The following is a 20,801-nucleotide window of genomic DNA, read 5'->3' on the forward strand; positions in this document are numbered from 1 at the left end:
AACTTCTTTTTCTTTTTATTTCTTTTTGGTTCTATTTCCATTTCCCTTTTATTCTAAAAGAGAATACACATATGTATAGCTTAAATATTTAGTGGGTGTTACAATCCTCAAGTGCGTGTCGTGGTCCTCTGGGGTTCCTGAATAAACCAAAATGTCGTCGATAAACACGATGACAAATTTGTCGAGGTATTCTCTGAACACTCTGTTCATTAAGTCCATGAACACTGCAGGTGCATTAGTCACACCAAAAGGCATGGCTACAAACTCATAGTGTCCGTATCTGGTCCTGAAAGCTGTTCTGGGTATATCACTTTCTTTCACCTTCAACTGATGGTACCCAGAGAGCAGGTCTATTTTAGAGAACACTGTTGCCCCCTTTAACTGATCAAATAGATCATCTATTCTGGGAAGTGGGTACTTGTTCTTAATTGTCACTTTGTTCAACACCCTATAATCTATGCACATCCGCATAAATCCATCTTTCTTCTTGACGAACAACACCGGAGCTCCCCATGGTGAATGACTAGGACGGATAAAGCCTTTGTCAAGTAGCTCCTGGAGTTGTTCTTGTAACTCTTTCAGTTCTGCTGGAGACATTCGGTACAGAGCTTTTGAAATTGGATCGGTACCAGGAACCAACTCAATTTCAAACTCCACTTCTCTGTTGGGAGGTAGTCCAGGTAGCTCTTCTGGGAATACCTATGGATACTCACAGACTACCCGAACCTCTTCATGCTTGGGTCTCTCTTGTTCTTTTGCATTCACAATGTACGCAAGAAAACCAGTACATCCTTTAGCTAACATCTGGTGAGCTATGAGGGAAGAGAGGAACTTCTGGGTCTTCCTCTTCGGCACTTCCATAAACTCAAAGGATGGCTCACCTTCTGGGCTGAAAATCACTTTCCTTCTGCGGCAGTCCACCGAAGCACTATACTTGCTGAGGAAACCATACCCAGAATGACATCGAAATCTTGCATCGCAAGGACTACTAGATCAACATATAGCTCTAGGTCTGAAATTCTGACTGGTACAACCCGAAGCCACTGGTTGGACTCCATGACTTCCCCAGAAGGTAGGGTCGTCAAGAACTTAGAGTTCATACACTCTGTAGGCATCTGAAATTCTTTGACAAAGAGTACTGATATGAAAGAATGGGTCGCCCCAGTATCAAATAGTGCAGTAGCTAAATGCTGAAAAATAACTACTTGACCTGTTACGACCGTAGAGGCACTAGCAGCCTCCTCTTTGGTGAGGGAGAATACTCTGGCATTGGCTGAAACTGGTGGGGCTTCCAACCTTCCTTGACTGAGCTGAGGTCCTTCCAGAGTTGCAGGCATATAATGTAACTGAGGTTTGCCTCCATATTGTATTGGCTGTGGCTGAGGTGCTTTGAGCTTGTTAGGACATTCTTTAGCCATGTGTCCTTCCTGCCCACATGAATAACATCCCGTCTTACCCAAAAGACAAGCTCCTAGATGTGTTCTCCCACATTTAGGACAGAGAGGGAACTTGGTCTGCTTGTTTGCTGGTCCTCCCTTCTGGTTACCTCCTGAGTTCCATTGCTTTCTCTTGTGACCCTTGCCCTTTCAGTTCTGATTACTTGACTGGGGTTTCTGGCTCCCTACTGTCTTGTCTTCGATCTTGACTGGCTTGTGTTGCGCTCGTTGTGCCTTGATGCTGTTCAGATAGTGCTCAACGACTAATGCTCTGCCGACCAGCTCTTCGCCAGTCCGGGGCTGGTGAGTTCCACTACTCACATTAAGTGCTATCACTGGTCTCAGCATCCTAAGCATCAGTCTGACTCATTCCTTCTCCGTACTTACTAGCTCTGGACAGAGACGAGCTAGCCTATTGAATCTTTTAACTGCTTCTTCCACTGACAGGTCACCTTTTCTGAATTCTATAAACTCTTCATAGTGCTTATTGGTGATCCGTTGGCGGAAAAATTCTTCGTAGAACTCTGTCTCGAAGTCAGTCCAGCTCATCTGGTTGACTGCTCTCTTGCTCTTAACCCTCTCCCACCACATACGAGCATCTCTAGCCAGGCAGAAGGAGGCACACTTGACCTTCTCGACTTCTGGCCAGTCAAGAAGCTCCATTGTGCTCTCTAGTGTCTTGAACCAAGCTTGAGCATCCCAAGGCTCAGTTGTGCCTGAGAAATTTTCTGGTTTCAGCTTCAGCCACTGGATGAGGTATGCTTCTTGCCTTTGAGGTGCTGTTGCGACTTCCTGAGTAACTGGTGGGTCCTCAGTCACCAATGGAGTCCCAACATTTATGGTTGGAGGAGTGGGAGGAACTGGCTGCTGATTGGCCATCAGATTGGCAATCACTTGTTGTTGCTCTGCCACTTATCTCTGGAGTTGGGCAACAACTTCAGAAAGATTAGGCTCAGTTGTTCTGGGCTCTTCGTTCTCCTGAGCTCGGTCCTCAGTACGAGCGGTATGGGAACGTCCTCTTCTTGACATCTAGTTATGCAGAGAAAAACTTAAAATCGTCCCTACGCTTTCTAGACATATATACAAATGTAAACAAAAGAAAACAAGAACTTTCATCTTACTTAAGAATATCTAAGCAAATACTCTATACTGCAAATAATAAGGAAAAGCATAAAAGAAAACTTAAATACTTTCTTACTTGAAGACGGCAAGGCTGGTGCTGATGTGTGATGCTGGAGAATAGGAACTGCTCTGATACCAACCTGTACAGATCGCCCTTCTCACTACTCACTAAAGGTGCCTGTTACATAACTACTATAGAATCTTACTTAGCTAGTATGACAAACTATACTTAATTTTTTTCCAGAAAACTTAAAATTTCGGCAGAATATATGTCGTTCAGCAGGACTAAAATACAATACAATACTGACATGCACATATAACTCATAATGGCAGAAAACATATGAAACTATATCTCAATGCAAACACAAAAGTACCTACTTACTAAACTTAACTCATCTTAGCATGCAATCTAAAACAAGAATAATCTCAAATGACATGGAATATAAAGTACACTCTCAAATGTTTCTTATCCACTAAAACACGGAAACTTAATAACGTCCCAAGTCTCTCCCATAGTCCTGGCATCACACACATCATCGAACACCTCCTTGTCGCCTTCCTTTGCTATAGCTTTTCCTTTCCTTTATCTGCAGTAAGAGAAAATGCAAACTATAAGCGAATGCTTAGTAAGCGCTGTCTAACTCACAAAAACTTGAATATGCATATAAATACAGCAATGCTAAAAACTGAATCTGTAAGAAGAAAACTACTCATGCTCATCTAATAGCAAAGCACTAAAATTTGCATACTCATGATATACAAGAATAAAACTGCATGCTGGAAGACAAGGCTAATCATGCTCAATAAACTAATCAGGAAACAAATAAAACTAATACTGCATGCTTCGAATTAAAAGGAACTAAACTTGCTGACTCAAAACATAAGTGAAGCTTGTTTTATTTGTTCCAAAAACTTATACTTTATTACTTCAAAATAATAATCAATCTCTTCTAGGGCCCAGGCTTAGTACCAATGCGCGCTCTATAATAGAGACTGTGGTAGCTAGTCACCAGTCCTACGAGGGTAAAGACCTTGGTCTTACCAGGGCCAAGACCTTGGAATTGGTCACCTGGATTTTCTTTTACGACAACCTTGGAAGTCGGGTACTAGAATCTTAAAAAAATAAAATACTTGTTATCTTTTATTACTTCTAATATATAATGCCTCGGCATTTTCTTCAAGCACCTTATGTGCCAAAATCCCTAAAGTCTTGACTTTGGGATCTACTTAAGGCCTTGGCCTTTTTTCTTTCTTTTCTTTATCTTTCTTATACTTTTCTCAAACTCAAAATACTGTAATACTTAACAAGATCTGCACTATGATACTTAACAAAATCTGTACTATTACACTTAACAAAAATCTGCACTAAAATGCTTAATAAAAATCTGCATACTAGCTTAATAAAAATCTGTATACAAAGCTTTACAAAAATTTGCATATACATATAACAAACTAAAACTGGGTACTCAGCAAACTAAAACTGGAAGTTTAAGGAAAACCATGCATGCTCAATGACAATAGCAATTAAATAAAATCTACATTGCTAAAGGAACAAAAGATCTAACTTGTTGAAAGAAACTAGATACTTAGAGGAAAAGTTCCAATCAACAAGAAATCTAACTACCTACTTGGGATAAAAACAGTTTGGGTTTTGTACAGCAGCAAAGAACAAAGGAAAAGGAACTCGAAACTAAATCTGCACATGCTAAAAAAAACATGCAGAAAACTAGCTGGAATAAGCTCCAAAGGAGCTGTCCGTGTCCTGTAGAATTGCAAAGAGGTAAAGACTGTTCTAGGCTCCATTAGAGCTGTTCGTGCTTGCAACAAACACAAAAGAATTGGGGTTGTTCGTACCCCTTTCACAACGCAAATCAAATTTAAACTTGCTGGAATTTAGAACCTTTAATCTTGCTACAACAGAGATAAAAAGAAAGAGAGCAAAGAAAGCAAAGAAACCCATGATAATCTTAAACCTCTAGCTATTCTAATGCTGTACAGTATAATCTGGAAGCAAAGAAAGTAAAGAAACTCATGCTAACTTTGAGAAATGATTTAGCTTTTAAAATTGCAAACACTTTGATAAAAGTTTTTAAATCTTTCTTTTGACAACTTAGCTAACTTTTTGATTTCAAGATCCTTAGATTAAAGATTTAGCTATGCTTTTTATAATTGTTTTTGAAAAAGAGGAAACCTTAAAGATTTTCAAATCTTAATTTTCAACGCATAGCTAAAAATTAGTTTTAGAAAAAGTTTTAAGGGAGTAAAAACTTTAGCTAAAAAAATTTTTGACTTGAAAAGTGACTTAGCTAGCTTTGAAAAATATGCGAAAACCAAGAGAAATACTTAAATAAATCCTTAGTTTTGAGATCATCAGATTTTGAAAGAAAATTTTCCTTAACTTTTGAAAATTTAGCTAAGTAAAATGATTTACTTTTAAAAAGACCTTTTCAATCACTTAGCTAATTTTGAGTTAGAAAACTTAGTTTAAAAAGAGAAAATAGATATTTTACAAAATTTAAGAACATTTTAGAGATTAACTCTACTTTTGAAAATTACTTAACTTAAAATAGTATGAATTTGTAAAAATATTAACTAAGGACACTTTCACTTAAAAAAATTTCTTTTCAAGGTCCTGGAGTCCAAGCATGAGTAACAAAATACTTAGCTTTCTTAGCCAAATATCTAACCATTTGTTACTAGCTGTTTACCTAGAGGGCAACAGTTTTCACTTGGTTAGTCAAATTAAGTTTTGTGATCCACTTAGATTTGACTAAGACAAGATAATTTAACTTGATTAATGTAAATCAGATGTTTATAGCCCATACTTATGTCGATGCACAGACATAAGAATACTGAAATCCAGGTAGTACCTTATGCATCTCAACTATTCTAAGTGTTTTAAAACACATGCAAGTTAACCCTAGGGTGCTTGTGAGATGCTCTGGCTGAAACTAGGGGTACATGATTTCTGGGGGTAAATTCCTAAGCTAGACCAGATTTTTGAAAAACTAACAAAATTTGGAATTTTGAAAAGCATTTTTCCTAGGATTTTAGAACCAAATTAAAAAACAAACTGATTTAAACAATATAGTAATAAGAAATAAGTCATATTCTACTAAGCACATCCCTATTTGTCTTCTAAGTGCACTGAACTCAAGTTCAGGTAAGGACTTTGTGAATATGTCATCCAGGTTTGATTTTGACTTAACATAGTTAAGTACAATATCACCCTTAGCTACGTGATCCCTTACAAAATGGTGTTTTACTTCTATATGTTTAGTTCTTGAGCGGTGAATTGGATTCTTGGTTATATTAATTGAATTTATATTATCAATTGAAATTTTTATATTTTGATATTCTAGTTGATAGTCTTTTAGATTATGCATCATCCATAATAATTGAGATGCGCATTCTCCTAGGGTTATGCACTCAGCTTTAGTGGTAGATAGAGCAACACAGTGTTGTTTTCTACTTGACCAACTTACTAAGAACTAGCCTAGAAATTGACAACTAACACTTGTGTTTTTTCTATCTAGTTTGCACCGGACATAGTCTTAGTCAGAATAGCCAGTTAGGTCGAAGGTGCAAGACCTAGGGTACCAAAGTCCTACATTTAAAGTTCCCTTAATATACCTAAGTATTCTTTTGACGTATGTTAGGTGAGACTCTTTTGCATAAGATTGGTATCTTGCATACATACCTACTGCAAAAAGGATGTCCGATCGACTAGTAGTTAGGTATGTAAAACGCCCACCCTTCTTACCCAAGGGCGGCGCTACGATCTTATACTACTTACGTACATGCTTTAGTTATACTATAACAGCAGAAAATTTTAAATCATTCCTTTTATTTAAATAAGCATGATATCACATATTCTGATTAGTTCGAATGTGCATATATTGATCATATAACTAAAAATATTAATTTGTCCGAATCGTTCTTGCCGAGCCACCACCACACACATCACGATCTGCTCCTCCTGCTGCTCCGTCGTTCCGAATATCCGTCCCCCATATCTGCGGTACAAGGAAAGTAAGCTATGAGCACTCATGGCTCAGTAAGTTCCTTTCCTACTCACTAAAACTGAATTCATATCATTGCATATCAATATCATGCGAGGTATCATAAGCATACGACATACAAGGGTATCATATTCATATTCATATCATAATATCACATGACATTATATCTAATCATCAGATAATTCAAGCACATATGTAGGCAATGCATCATGAATTTGAAAACTTATACTTATAAGTACTTGAAATTAATATCATCATTAGAGGGGATCCCGGTTTGTACCACATACATAATGCGCGCGCTTCATAGGTAGGTCCAAGGTAGCAAGTCTTGAACCCTACCATGCATACATACTAGGCCCGAGTCTTACTCCATCGACATAGGGCATTCAGAGGCCCATTACTGACGAGGCCCGAGTCTTACTCCATCGACCCCGGGGCGTTTACGGAGCCCACCCTTGGTACAAACCATACAAAAAATAACTTATCATGCATAACTATCATATCATGTCCCTAACAATCTTTCATGCATTTCCTTTTTCATTTCTTTTCATTATGTATAGCATTTCCTATGCTATAACATATCATTACGTAACATAATTTCATTTCTTCTCAATATGTATAGCATTTCCTATGCTATAACATATCATGGCATATTACGTAACATAATTTCATTTCTTTTCATTATGTATAGCATTTCCTATGCTATAACATATCATGGCATATTACGTAACATAATTTCATTTCTTCTCATTATGTATAGCATTTCCTATGCTATAACATATCATGGCATATTACATAACATAATTTCATTTCTTCTCATTATGTATAGCATTTCCTATGCTATAACATATCATAGCATATTACATAACATAATTTCATTTCTTCTCATTATGTATAGCATTTCTTTCCCTTTTTCTTTTATTTTCCTTCATGGCCGAAACCTACCAGTCCTTAAGCTAGGTTTCTTAAGTGGCCTAAAGCATGGAAAGCCTAAGTAAATATCATGGCAAAAGTTACTAAGAACATCATACACAAAATTGGATCATAAACAAGCTAGGACTCTTGTGATCTTACATGTCTTATATCATGTAACTAATTTTCTACATTCCAATTAAACATGAGAGCATTAATCAACTTTCATATCATAATATCACAGAGGTCTTGAGCATATTAATATTTTTTTTAGGCTAATCTAAGCTATCCCTTTTATCATGGCCGAAAAACCCTAAAAAGAGTTCATGAGTTTCTAGCAATGTGAACACCCTTTAAGAAACTTTATATCCTATCATAGGAGCATGTTTATTTAAATTTTTTTTTTGAAGGTCTTTCTAACCCTTAACCTTTCTGGTCCGAAGCATACAAGTGAGTTTTCTTTTGGTTCCAATTAATTTCCAAGCAAGAAAACTATAGAAAGGTCCTTAGCATTTCATAGAAGGAACCTTGCACTAGTTTGGTTAGACAATAATCTTCCTAGCCTCTTTAAAATATTTTTGGTTAAATCAAGGTTAGATACTCCTCTGATCATACATCATATCAGTATAAAATCATGGAAAAGAATCCTTCTACATAGCATAGAAAATCTTATCATGAAATGAGGTCTTGTTTAAATCATATTAGATTTGAAAACCTTTTCTTTAGCCGAATTTTCTTAAATTCTTTCCTAGGTTTTCTAATCCTTATAAATCGAAAATCACATAAAAGCCTTGTACCACAGGTGAGGGAAGCTTACCTTCTTTGCTTAAGTTTCCTAGAGTTGAGAACTTGCTTGTGGACCTTTCTCCTTGCTTGCTTTGCTCGGCACCAATGGAGGAAGAAGTGGCTAGGTCTTTTGGTGGAGAGGAGGAGGAAGAAGAGGAGGCTTCTTCCTCTTGTGTTGCTCGGCAACAAAAGAAAGAAAGAAAAGAGGGAGTGTCTCGGCACCTCTAGGGGAAGAGGAGGAGAGTGAGTTGAGGATGAAGCCACCCTCCATGCCTATTTATACTAAAATGAGGGAGGAAAACTTGACTTGATTCATCCTCCTTATTTATTTCTCCTCTTTAATGATAAGAATATTCTAGAGAAATGCTTCTTGAGTTCTCTCTTTTCTTTCCTTTAATTTCTCTCTTTCTTTCCTTTAATTAAAATTCCTATCTCTCCTCTTACAATATCCTCTCCTATCACACTTGGTTAACATATGCATGCATCCACAAGAGAACCAAGGATCAAAACTTGGTTATGTATATTTTACTTCTTTTACTTCCTTTTCCTTTTAAGTAAAAAGAATCCTTTCTTATTCTTAACTACTTAGTCCTTTCTCTCCTTATCAATAATTCTCCTATCCCCTTTGATATCCTATACATGTTCCTTACAAGAGGTCCAAGGTTCAATCCTATTTCTCTTCTAACATATTATTGATATTCTTTTGTACATAATAATTCATATATCACCATATTATGCATTATGCATAAATATTTCATACACATATATATTATCTCATATTCCTTCCTTTTGTTTACATTAATTCCATGTATTATAAATATAGATGATTTATATTCTCAACTTTATTTTCTTTCATAAAGTTTTAATCATCTAAATCCTTCCCATCTTAATATTCAACTTAGAATATTTACACCTTCTTTTCACTACCTTCAAACTCTCATTATCCTTACTTTCTTATCTAGGCTTTCTAGGGGTGTTACAATCTCCCCTACTTATTGAAAGTTCGTCCCCGAACTTAGAATGACAATTTCTGCTCAGATTCCTTAGACGTTGGTGGAGCTTCCAATCTCCCTTGACTCATTGAAGGTCCCTCAATAGAAGTCTGCAGTTGGTGTAACCTTGCGGGACCACCTTGATTCAGAACATACTGTGGTGCTTTAGTTTTGGTAGGGCAGTCTCTAGATAGATGTCCTTCCAGTCCACAGTCGTAGCATTTAATTTTGCCCTTACGACAGTCTTTTGCTTTATGACCCTCTATCCCACAGTTGTAACACTTATTAGTGCTCGTACGACATGTTCCTGGATGTTTCTTCCCACATGTATTGCACTGAGCAAACTTGAGCTGCTTGTTGAACGGACCATTCTTAGTGTCGTTCCGTCGCTTTCCCTTTCCACCGTGGTTCCCTTTCCAGTTGGCCTTGATATTTTCCAGTTCTTCCATCTGAGCTTGCTTCTTGTCCTTGCCTAGTGCCTTCAGGTAGTGTTCAGTATTCAGGGCACTGCTAATTAACTCCTCTGTGGTCCGCGGCATGTTAACTCCGCCGGCCACATTAAGTGCTATCTCGAGTCTGAGCATCTTTAGCATAAGCCTAACCCTTTCTCCCTCCGTCCTAACTAATTCCGGGCATAGTCGTGCCAGGCGGTTGAATCTTTTCATCGCTTCTTCTACCGTTAGGTCACCTTGCCGAAATTCGGTGAATTCATCGTTTTTTGTTCATAACTTCTTCTCTTAAAAGGCCAGGTAGGTTATGACTACTCCTGCCATAAAGGACATGATAGCAGTAGTCATCATCAACCCAACCTGTATCGACTTGCCCAGATCATTCTGGGGTGGATCAGGCATTATCGGAGGTTGAATCTCCGATGCTTCTTCCGGGTCGATTATTGTCTCTTCATCCATTCCCTCGTCTTCTTCAACATGTTCGTCCGGTTCCATCGGGTCTTCGTTTAGTTCCCCCTCGAGGTTGTTCAGTCCCCACTCGAAGTCTATTATATCGTTGGGGTTGAAACCCATTTCCATGTATTCAGCAAGGTTAAATTCATCCTCGCCCATCTCAGGAAACTCGTTCTCTCCTTCATAATATTCTATAATTTCTGAATCTTCATCTTCATTATCGTCCGAATTCCCTTCCTCGATTTCCTCGAGATCTTCCTCTCCGAACTCGCCGTGTTCCGGAGATTCCGAGTCGCTCACATAGTTGTCGAAGTATTCCAGCATATCGGATTCATCCGCGAACTCGAGGTATTCGCCAAAATATTCTACATCCTCGGGATCGTATTCGAACGGGATATAGTCCATTTCTACAAGATTTTAAAGATTCATTATTCCTCTTATGTTATAGCCTAAGGTTCTTGTATCTAGGCTACCATTTATGCATCCTAGAATATCACCTACTTATCATCTTGCACCATTTTCTAGGGTATAACTTAAGGTATCCTTCCTAGGCTACCATTCAAGCATCCTAGAGTATCATACTATTTTTAACACATACTTGTCATCATGCACCCTTCTCTAGGGTATAGCTTAAGGTATCCTTCCTAGGCTATTATTCATGTATCCTAGAGTATCGTACTAATTTTTGCATATAAATAAATTAAGCAACTGTACTTACTTGGAGCGATGGGAAGGAGCTTGATGTGTGTGTAGTGAGCTGGCAAAACCTCGCTATGATACCACCTGTAAAACGCCCACCCTTCTTACCCAAGGGCGGCGCTACGATCTTATACTACTTACGTACATGCTTTAGTTATACTATAACAGCGGAAAATTTTATATCATTCCTTTTATTTAAATAAGCATGATATCACATATTCTGATTAGTTCGAATGTGCATATATTGATCATATAACTAAAAATATTAATTTGTCCGAATCGTTCTTGCCGAGCCACCACCACACACATCACTATCTGCTCCTCCTGTTGCTCCGTCGTTCCGAATATCCGTCCCCCATATCTGCGGTACAAGGAAAGTAAGCTATGAGCACTCATGGCTCAGTAAGTTCCTTTCCTACTCACTAAAACCGAATTCATATCATTGCATATCAATATCATGCGAGGTATCATAAGCATACGACATACAAGGGTATCATATTCATATTCCTATCATAATATCACATGACATTATATCTAATCATCAGATAATTCAAGCACATATGTAGGCAATGCATCATGAATTTGAAAACTTATACTTATAAGTACTTGAAATTAATATCATCATTAGAGGATCGGTTTGTACCACATACATAATGCGCGCTTCATAGGTAGGTCCAAGGTAGCAAGTCTTGAACCCTACCATGCATACATACTAGGCCCGAGTCTTACTCCATCGACCTAGGGCATTCAGAGGCCCATTACTGACGAGGCCCGAGTCTTACTCCATCGACCCCGGGGCGTTTACGGAGCCCACCCTTGGTACAAACCATACAAAAAAATAACTTATCATGCATAACTATCATATCATGTCCCTAACAATCTTTCATGCATTTCCTTTTTCATTTCTTTTCATTATGTATAGCATTTCCTATGCTATAACATATCATTACGTAACATAATTTCATTTCTTCTCATTATGTATAGCATTTCCTATGCTATAACATATCATGGCATATTACGTAACATAATTTCATTTCTTTTCATTATGTATAGCATTTCCTATGCTATAACATATCATGGCATATTACGTAACATAATTTCATTTCTTCTCATTATGTATAGCATTTCCTATGCTATAACATATCATGGCATATTACATAACATAATTTCATTTCTTCTCATTATGTATAGCATTTCCTATGCTATAACATATCATAGCATATTACATAACATAATTTCATTTCTTCTCATTATGTATAGCATTTCTTTCCCTTTTTCTTTTATTTTCCTTCATGGCCGAAACCTACCAGTCCTTAAGCTAGGTTTCTTAAGTGGCCTAAAGCATGGAAAGCCTAAGTAAATATCATGGAAAAAGTTACTAAGAACATCATACACAAAATTGGATCATAAACAAGCTAGGACTCTTGTGATCTTACATGTCTTATATCATGTAACTAATTTTCTACATTCCAATTAAACATGAGAGCATTAATCAACTTTCATATCATAATATCACAGAGGTCTTGAGCATATTAATATTTTTTTTAGGCTAATCTAAGCTATCCCTTTTATCATGGCCGAAAAACCCTAAAAAGAGTTCATGAGTTTCTAGCAATGTGAACACCCTTTAAGAAACTTTATATCCTATCATAGGAGCATGTTTATTTAAATTTTTTTTTTTGAAGGTCTTTCTAACCCTTAACCTTTCTGGTCCGAAGCATACAAGTGAGTTTTCTTTTGGTTCCAATTAATTTCCAAGCAAGAAAACTATAGAAAGGTCCTTAGCATTTCATAGAAGGAACCTTGCACTAGTTTGGTTAGACAATAATCTTCCTAGCCTCTTTAAAATATTTTTGGTTAAATCCTAGGGTTAGATACTCCTCTGATCATACATCATATCAGTATAAAATCATGGAAAAGAATCCTTCTACATAGCATAGAAAATCTTATCATGAAATGAGGTCTTGTTTAAATCATATTAGATTTGAAAACCTTTTCTTTAGCCGAATTTTCTTAAATTCTTTCCTAGGTTTTCTAATCCTTATAAATCCGAAAATCACATAAAAGCCTTGTACCACAGGTGAGGAAGCTTACCTTCTTTGCTTAAGTTTCCTAGAGTTGAGAACTTGCTTGTGGACCTTTTTCCTTGCTTGCTTTGCTCGGCACCAATGGAGGAAGAAGTGGCTAGGTCTTTTGGTGGAGAGGAGGAGGAAGAAGAGGAGGCTTCTTCCTCTTGTGTTGCTCGGCAACAAAAGAAAGAAAGAAAAGAGGAGTGTCTCGGCACCTCTAGGGAAGAGGAGGAGAGTGAGTTGAGGATGAAGCCACCCCTCCATGCCTATTTATACTAAAATGAGGGGAGGAAAACTTGACTTGATTCATCCTCCTTATTTATTTCTCCTCTTTAATGATAAGAATATTCTAGAAAAATGCTTCTTGAGTTCTCTCTTTTCTTTCCTTTAATTTCTCTCTTTTCTTTCCTTTAATTAAAATTCCTATCTCTCCTCTTACAATATCCTCTCCTATCACACTTGGTTAACATATGCATGCATCCACAAGAGAACCAAGGATCAAAACTTGGTTATGTATATTTTTACTTCTTTTTACTTCCTTTTCCTTTTAAGTAAAAAGAATCCTTTCTTATTCTTAACTACTTAGTCCTTTCTCTCCTTATCAATAATTCTCCTATCCCCTTTGATATCCTATACATGTTCCTTACAAGAGGTCCAAGGTTCAATCCTATTTCTCTTCTAACATATTATTGATATTCTTTTGTACATAATAATTCATATATCACCATATTATGCATTATGCATAAATATTTCATACACATATATATTATCTCATATTCCTTTCTTTTGTTTACATTAATTCCATGTATTATAAATATAGATGATTTATATTCTCAACTTTATTTTCTTTCATAAAGTTTTAATCATCTAAATCCTTCCCATCTTAATATTCAACTTAGAATATTTACACCTTCTTTTCACTACCTTCAAACTCTCATTATCCTTACTTTCTTATCTAGGCTTTCTAGGGGTGTTACAAGGTACAGCAGACTTCCTATCGCACTTCGATATCACTTTAAATTTACTAATTTTCCTTCTGAGTCAGAGTCCATTTTAATATTAGTAGCCATTGGAGTATTAATATTCTTTGAATTTTTCGTACCAAATTTCCTAGTTAATTCTTTAGCATATTTAGTTTGAAAGATATAAATTCCATCTTTGGTTTGTTTAATTTGTAAACCTAGGAAAAAAGTTAAGTTCACCTACCAGACTCATTTCAACACTACAAGAAAAACCCTCATAGACATCGATTTTCCACCGCTGTCTATTACAAAATCGACTGATCTCTATGAAGGTGATGTAAAATGTCTGCCATTCTAGACATCGGGTTATAACCGATGTAGTATCACTTAACGACATCGGTTTTCGAATCGATTATAAACCGGTGTAGTATCACTTAACGACACTGTTTCAACAATGGTGTAAAATCAATGTAATATATGTTAATAACACTAGTTTTGACAACGGTGAAAAATCGATGTAATATCAATATTATTTAATGATACCGATTTGATTTCTGAAATAGTGAAAAACTGATATTATATAACATTTTAATAGTACAAAATTTAGTTAATATTATTATACATCGGTGTATCTAAACACACCAAATCAATATCCATGTAACCAACACATAAATATTATTCTTATAACATAAAAAGATAATAGATATTGTACACTCAAGTTCGAATCCATAAATTACACAAATATTCTTCTTACAACATCAAAAGATAACAGATATGCTTCTTACAACATCAAGTCAGTATCCATAAATACACAAATATTCTTTTTCCAACATCAAAAGGTAATAGATATTGTACACATCAAGGTAGTATCCACATTTTACATTCCATGCAAATGCATGCATCATCCAAAGTTTTCAAAAATCAAATACCTTTCCTATACAAATGTAATCTGGCATGCATTCAGTCCACTCAAACCACACTTCATCAATTTCAACTCTGAAGTACTTGAGATTTGTAAACTGTAAAAACACATAAATAATATATTAATAAACCAAGACCAAAAATCATAGTTGAAAAAGCAGTAAGAGCACTAAGTAATAAGATGACTAATTGGAATGCTTAAAAAGAGAAGCGTTCATCAATTATTTCAACCACATCATATAGTGATAGATCTGTCATTCCTGGGAACTTAATATAATCCAAACTAGAAATTATTGCAACGAAGTTTTCTCATAGTTGCAATTTAATTAATCAGTACTTATCTACGACTTACAGTATGTACAAGCAAAAAGATATAAACAAAAATAAATTTCACCCTGTCTAAATATCTAAAACACTATAAAAAAAAGGTTATTTGTTGACATAACTATTTATCAATAACTCATAAGATGATTAAATTAAGACATACCTCTTCAATTGGCTCGATATTCTGAAACAACTTTTTGAAAACAGATAATGACTGTGCATACTCATGGATATAGTAGAGAATGATTGCCTGTGAAGAAACAAATTAACAAAAATACTAAGAAGAGAGCAATTTATTAACTCATTCACTAATTATGGAAAGAAAATTTTTGACAAAATGCATTGAACTACATACAATATTCAGCATTGTTACTGAAACATCAAACTCTTGGGTATAGACAACTCTACTACTATTTATAGCGACATTTTGATGAATTGAAGCACTATTAGCGTTAGACCCTGAAACCATATAGCCTAGGCAGCTATTCTTAGAGTCAATCTGGTTCATAAAAGTATGTGCAAACTCTTCACTCTACTCCTATAACCAATATAGTTATTAATCAAAGAGTGCATGTAAAATATCTTTTCAGTTGCAAGAACAATGCTACTTTAAGAAATCATAAAATATTGACTGAATGGATAAACGTGGATTAAATTATTTCCAACTTTGAAAAAAAGATAGAGAAAATGGTGAAATTACATGAAATAGATAATAAAATATTAGCAATATTCAAAATACCATGATTTGGAGAAGACATGATTCCCAAGGAACAATAGACTTCTCTGCTATAGAAGAATGGATGATTCTAAAGATCATGTTTAACCTTATCATACATGTTAAGTATAATCATGTCATATAATATCATATGTTTAATATGATTATAGCTTTAAGGTTTAATAATTTGTTTCCTCAAGAATGTCAGTATGAAGATGAGAAATTATCTTCATAAATTAATTCAAAAAACCAATTACCTGTGATTCACTAAACTTACTTTAACCTTGTTTAATGCATCAAGGAGATTCCTAGGATCAGTGCAACCATCTCGAAAGTATTCTGCAACAGTAATGTTATGAAGAACCTGAAATAAATAGAAAATGATTAAGAGTTCACACAAACAAGAACTACACATAGTAAATAAACTTCTCTTCTTCTGTATGCAAGTCAACAACAAATCATCATGTACTTTAAAAATGAGTAAGATATTAGTTAAAATAGAAATAATTAGAGGAAAAATAGACATGTTTCATATAGCATCCAATTAATACATTTTGACATGGAGAAACAACATCAAACCCTGAGTTGCAATTATTAGGGAGACCTAAAGACAAACAGTGTAAAAGCCTTCGTACAAAAAGTAGAAGTGTGGATACCAAATATGCAATTTCTTCTTTCATATCAAACCCAACAAAGAATCATTGGATCACTGTCATCTTTGGGAAGCAATGATATTTCAATTAAAATAGAATAAATTTGAGGAATTTTACATTCTTGATTTGTATAATAACTGGTCAATTGATTTTCGTATGGAGAAGAACCAAGTAAAATATAGTCAGTGTAAAATCCTTAAGAGTTGAAGTCGAACTATATGTCAACTAAAATACATATTAAATCAATGACAAATGATAATCAAAGTGAAGAAATAAACAAGTAGACAACACAGGTTCCATTATCACAACAGTTCACAGAACCTAAACATTCTAAAAACACTAAATCTAAGAATTTATTTGTGGTAAAGAATCTAAGCTTAAACAACCTACTAGAGTTAAAAAAAGACCACCTTAAACAACTTACTATAAAATCTTCAAACATCCGATTAATCACAAAACTACTCCAATCTTCAGGTGAAATGCAATGCCCTTGAGGTACCTTGTTGAGAAGCTTCGGATTATTTCTATTTGGTTGGATGAATGTCCTGGTGAGGTGAGTTTTATACTGACGCCACTTTGAATTTACAGAGCTCAAACACTCATTCCTCCATTTTAGGTCTAGTTGGTATGTCAACTACACAAACAAATATCTTAAGTAAATAAATAAAAGAAAAGAAAAAAAATGCATCACATAATAATAAAACCTGAGTAAAGCTTCATGGCCCCTGCAACTAGAGAAAGTACTGCATGCCGATGATCAGAAAGAGAAGTAGCTGGTTCAAAGACATTCCCAGCAACATTAAATTTCCACACAAATATTCGTGCATCCTGCACAAAGTTAAGGCATAGTTGAAAACATTCAAAATGTACATCACGTGATGTATGGAGATCATGAAATGAACAACACGCACTAAAATAAAGGTATAACAAATAATGTTAGATAGAAAAGAAGCACCTATGTTCCAGCAAATAGCATACCATTACCAACGGTCAAAGCGTAAACTTGTCTGACAGGGCCATCAAGGCATTGTTCTGTTGTTGTTTGTGTGTTCCATGCCTGAACCAGCATACAAACAAATCCATTTCTCCATTTCCTTATATGACATGATGGTAACATATTCTAAGAGCTCTGACCTTGACAACATTCACAACTCCAATAAATAACCAAGGACCTTCACTGGTCATACATCCAACCTCACCTCCCATATTGATGGCTCCAACGCACTTCCACAAAATTGCAAGAGTCAAGCACTATGTGATTCCTTTATCGATGTAGTAAAGGAGTTTGAAGTGCATCAATACCTTCCCAGTTTGAGTATCCCAAACACGAACAGACTCATCCGTGCTACAAGAGTAGAGTTTATCATACCCTGAAGGCAGAGCAATACCAGTCACTACCTATCAGAATATTCAGACTATCAGCCACCAAAAGCAAGTGAACCAAAAGAAACCAAAAGAGCCACCTTTTGATGCCCCTAGAGTTGGGTCAAGAGAGAGAAGCTATCGCTCATGAACCACGAATGCAGGAACCTACACTTATCTCCAAAACTACAATTTCCAGCGAGGAAGTAATTGCAGATTTTGTCGAGAGCCTTGCCACCCGCTCGACCCTTACCCCACTTGGAGGGTAGCGCATCCGCAGAGGCAATATTTCTAGACACGTGGCCTTGCAAGTGCCCCCGCTTGGCAGCGCCATCGGCGAGCACGGTCTGCGGCAGGTCGCTATGGAGAAAGGGACACGGGTGACGGCTGCATCGCCCCGCCTGCCAGTGGAAGCATACCTTGTTGCTTCTGTCTGAAACCTGAGACGACCCTGCCCGCTGGTAGCCCCTCCTGTTTCCATACCGATCTGGTTGCTCGAAGTCCATCAAACGACCCAAACAAATAACTCAGATGCAATCGGAGATCCAGGAAGATGCCACAAACAGGATGATCCCAAAGAGCGATCAAAGTCGGCGAGGAACGCCTCAAGCCATAGATGGCGCACCTTGGAAGACGATGAACAAGGCGGCAGGGCAGTGAGATTCGCTGAAAAACCCTAGAGATCCATGAGAAGGCAATCAAGATAAGAAAATTAAATTTTGCATACGAGTGGACAGCGCGATATAAGTTTAGGTTTGGACAGAACAGTGAAATGTTGTAAATTTCGACTAAGTAGTGATGGGAAAATTAAATTATTTTATTTTATCAATACCGGTTTTTAAAAACCGCTGTTAAAATCGGTGTCTATTAACGAAAAAAAAGCGCTCATAGACATCGACTAAAAAAACCGATGTCTATGAGCAAAAATCTGCGCTCATAGACATTTTTTGAAAAAACTGGTGTAAAATACTCAAAGACATCGATTTTTGCTTAAAACCGATGTTGTTCCACCGATGTCTATGATGGTTTTTCTTGTAGTGCAAATTTATTTTTCATTAATTTGGTAAATTCTTTTAAAAATTTAGAGTTGGTTGATCCAAAAATTATATCATCTACGTAAATTTGGACTATAAAAATATCTTTTTCTAAGGTTTTTACAAATATGGTTGGATCTATTTGACCTTGGTTGAACCCTTTTGATATTAGATAATTAGACAGACGTTTATACCAAGCCCTAAGTGCTTATTTTAGTCCATATATGACCTTTCTTAGCCTAAAAACATGGTTTAGATGTTCTAAGTCTTCAAATCCTGGGGGTTGACATACGTATACTTCTTCTTTGATAAATCCATTTAAGAATGTAGATTTTACATCCATTTGATATAGCTTGAATCCTTTATGTGCTGCATAGGCCAGTAATATCCTTATAGATTCAAGTCTAGCTACAGGGTTGTAGGTCTCATTATAGTCTAAGCCTTCTACTTGGTTGAACCCTTTAGCTACTAATCTTGCTTTGTTTCTAACTATTTCACCCTGATCATTTAGTTTGTTTCTAAAGACCCATTTAGTATCAATTATAGTTTTGTTAATGGGTTTATGTACTAATTCCCATACTTGATTTCTTTCAACTTGGGCTAACTCCTCTTGTATTGCTAATGTCCAGTCTGGGTTTGGTAGGGCTTCGTCTATAGTTTTGGGATCAATTTTGGAGATAAGGGCTATTTAACTTAGGTTTCTATAAGATGACCTAGTTTTGACTCCTTGAGTTGGATCACCCAAAATTTGGTCAGATGGGTGATTGATACTTGTTCTAGTTGGTCTTATAATTGGATCAATAATTGGGTCTGGTAATTCAATTTCTTCATCATCTTCTGTGTTTCTTGAATTAATATTTTTTGTATTATTATTTTCATTTATAATGTTGAGTTGGTTATTTTCTTCATAAAAAATTACATTTATAGTTTCTTCAACTTTAAGGGTGTTTCTATTATAAACTCTATATGCCCTACTGGTTGTTGAATATCCTAAAAATATTCCTGGGGTGGTTTTGATGTAAATTTTCCTAAGTAGTCTTTAGTATTAAGAATGAAAATTTTACATCCAAATACCTTTAAATAATTAAAATTGGGAATTTTATTATAGTATATTTCATAAGGTGTTTTATTCTAATTTTTATTAATTAAAATTCTATTTTGTATATAACAGGCTGTATTAATTGCTTCAGCCCAAAATTGGTTAGATAGTTTGTATTCATTTAACATGGTCCTAGCTACTTCTTGTAGGGTTCTATTTTTCCGTTCTACTAGACCATTTTGTTGGAGGGGGGGGGGGGGGGGCCCTAGGGCATGAATATTCGTGTTTATAACCATTATTTTCACAAAATTTAGTAAATTTATGATTTTTAAATTTCCCCCATGGTCACTTCTAATTCTTTTTATCTGAGTATCATTTTCATTTTCTATTAACTTACAAAGGAATAAACTTCAAAGGTTTCATCTTTAGTTTTTATAAGTTTTATGCAAGTAAATCTTGAGTAGTCATCGATTATTACTAAGCAATATTGGTTTTTGCTTAGTAAGTTGGCCTCATGTGAATCAAGCAAGTCTAGGTGAAGGAGCTCAAGTATTGATGTTGTTCTGTTTCGGTTTGTTAACTTATGATTTGACTTGGTTTGTTTACATTGTTGACAAGCATCACAAGTTAATTTTTCAATAAATTTTAATTTGGGCAGACCTCTAATTAAGCTATTTTGACTCATTCTTGAAATGAGTCTAGTATGAGTGTGACCCAGTCTCTTGTGCCACAACTCAGTTCCTCTTGTTGTGTCAATAGACACTCTAGTGAGGAGGTAGGTAGGTCTATTGTATAAATGTTATTTTTTCTAATCCCTTAAGTGTGATTTCTAGATTGTTAATATTCTTAAT

At 35.8% G+C, this 20,801-nt stretch overlaps 1 pseudogene; it reads right to left on the reverse strand.

Moving 5' to 3' along the window:
• Positions 1-15,679: 15,679 nt before the first annotated feature.
• LOC122019219 lies at positions 15,680-18,478 on the reverse strand (annotated as a pseudogene).
• Positions 18,479-20,801: the final 2,323 nt, after the last annotated feature.

This window comes from Zingiber officinale, chromosome 9A (assembly GCF_018446385.1).
Source record: "Zingiber officinale cultivar Zhangliang chromosome 9A, Zo_v1.1, whole genome shotgun sequence".
NCBI classification, from domain to species: Eukaryota; Viridiplantae; Streptophyta; class Magnoliopsida; order Zingiberales; family Zingiberaceae; genus Zingiber; species Zingiber officinale.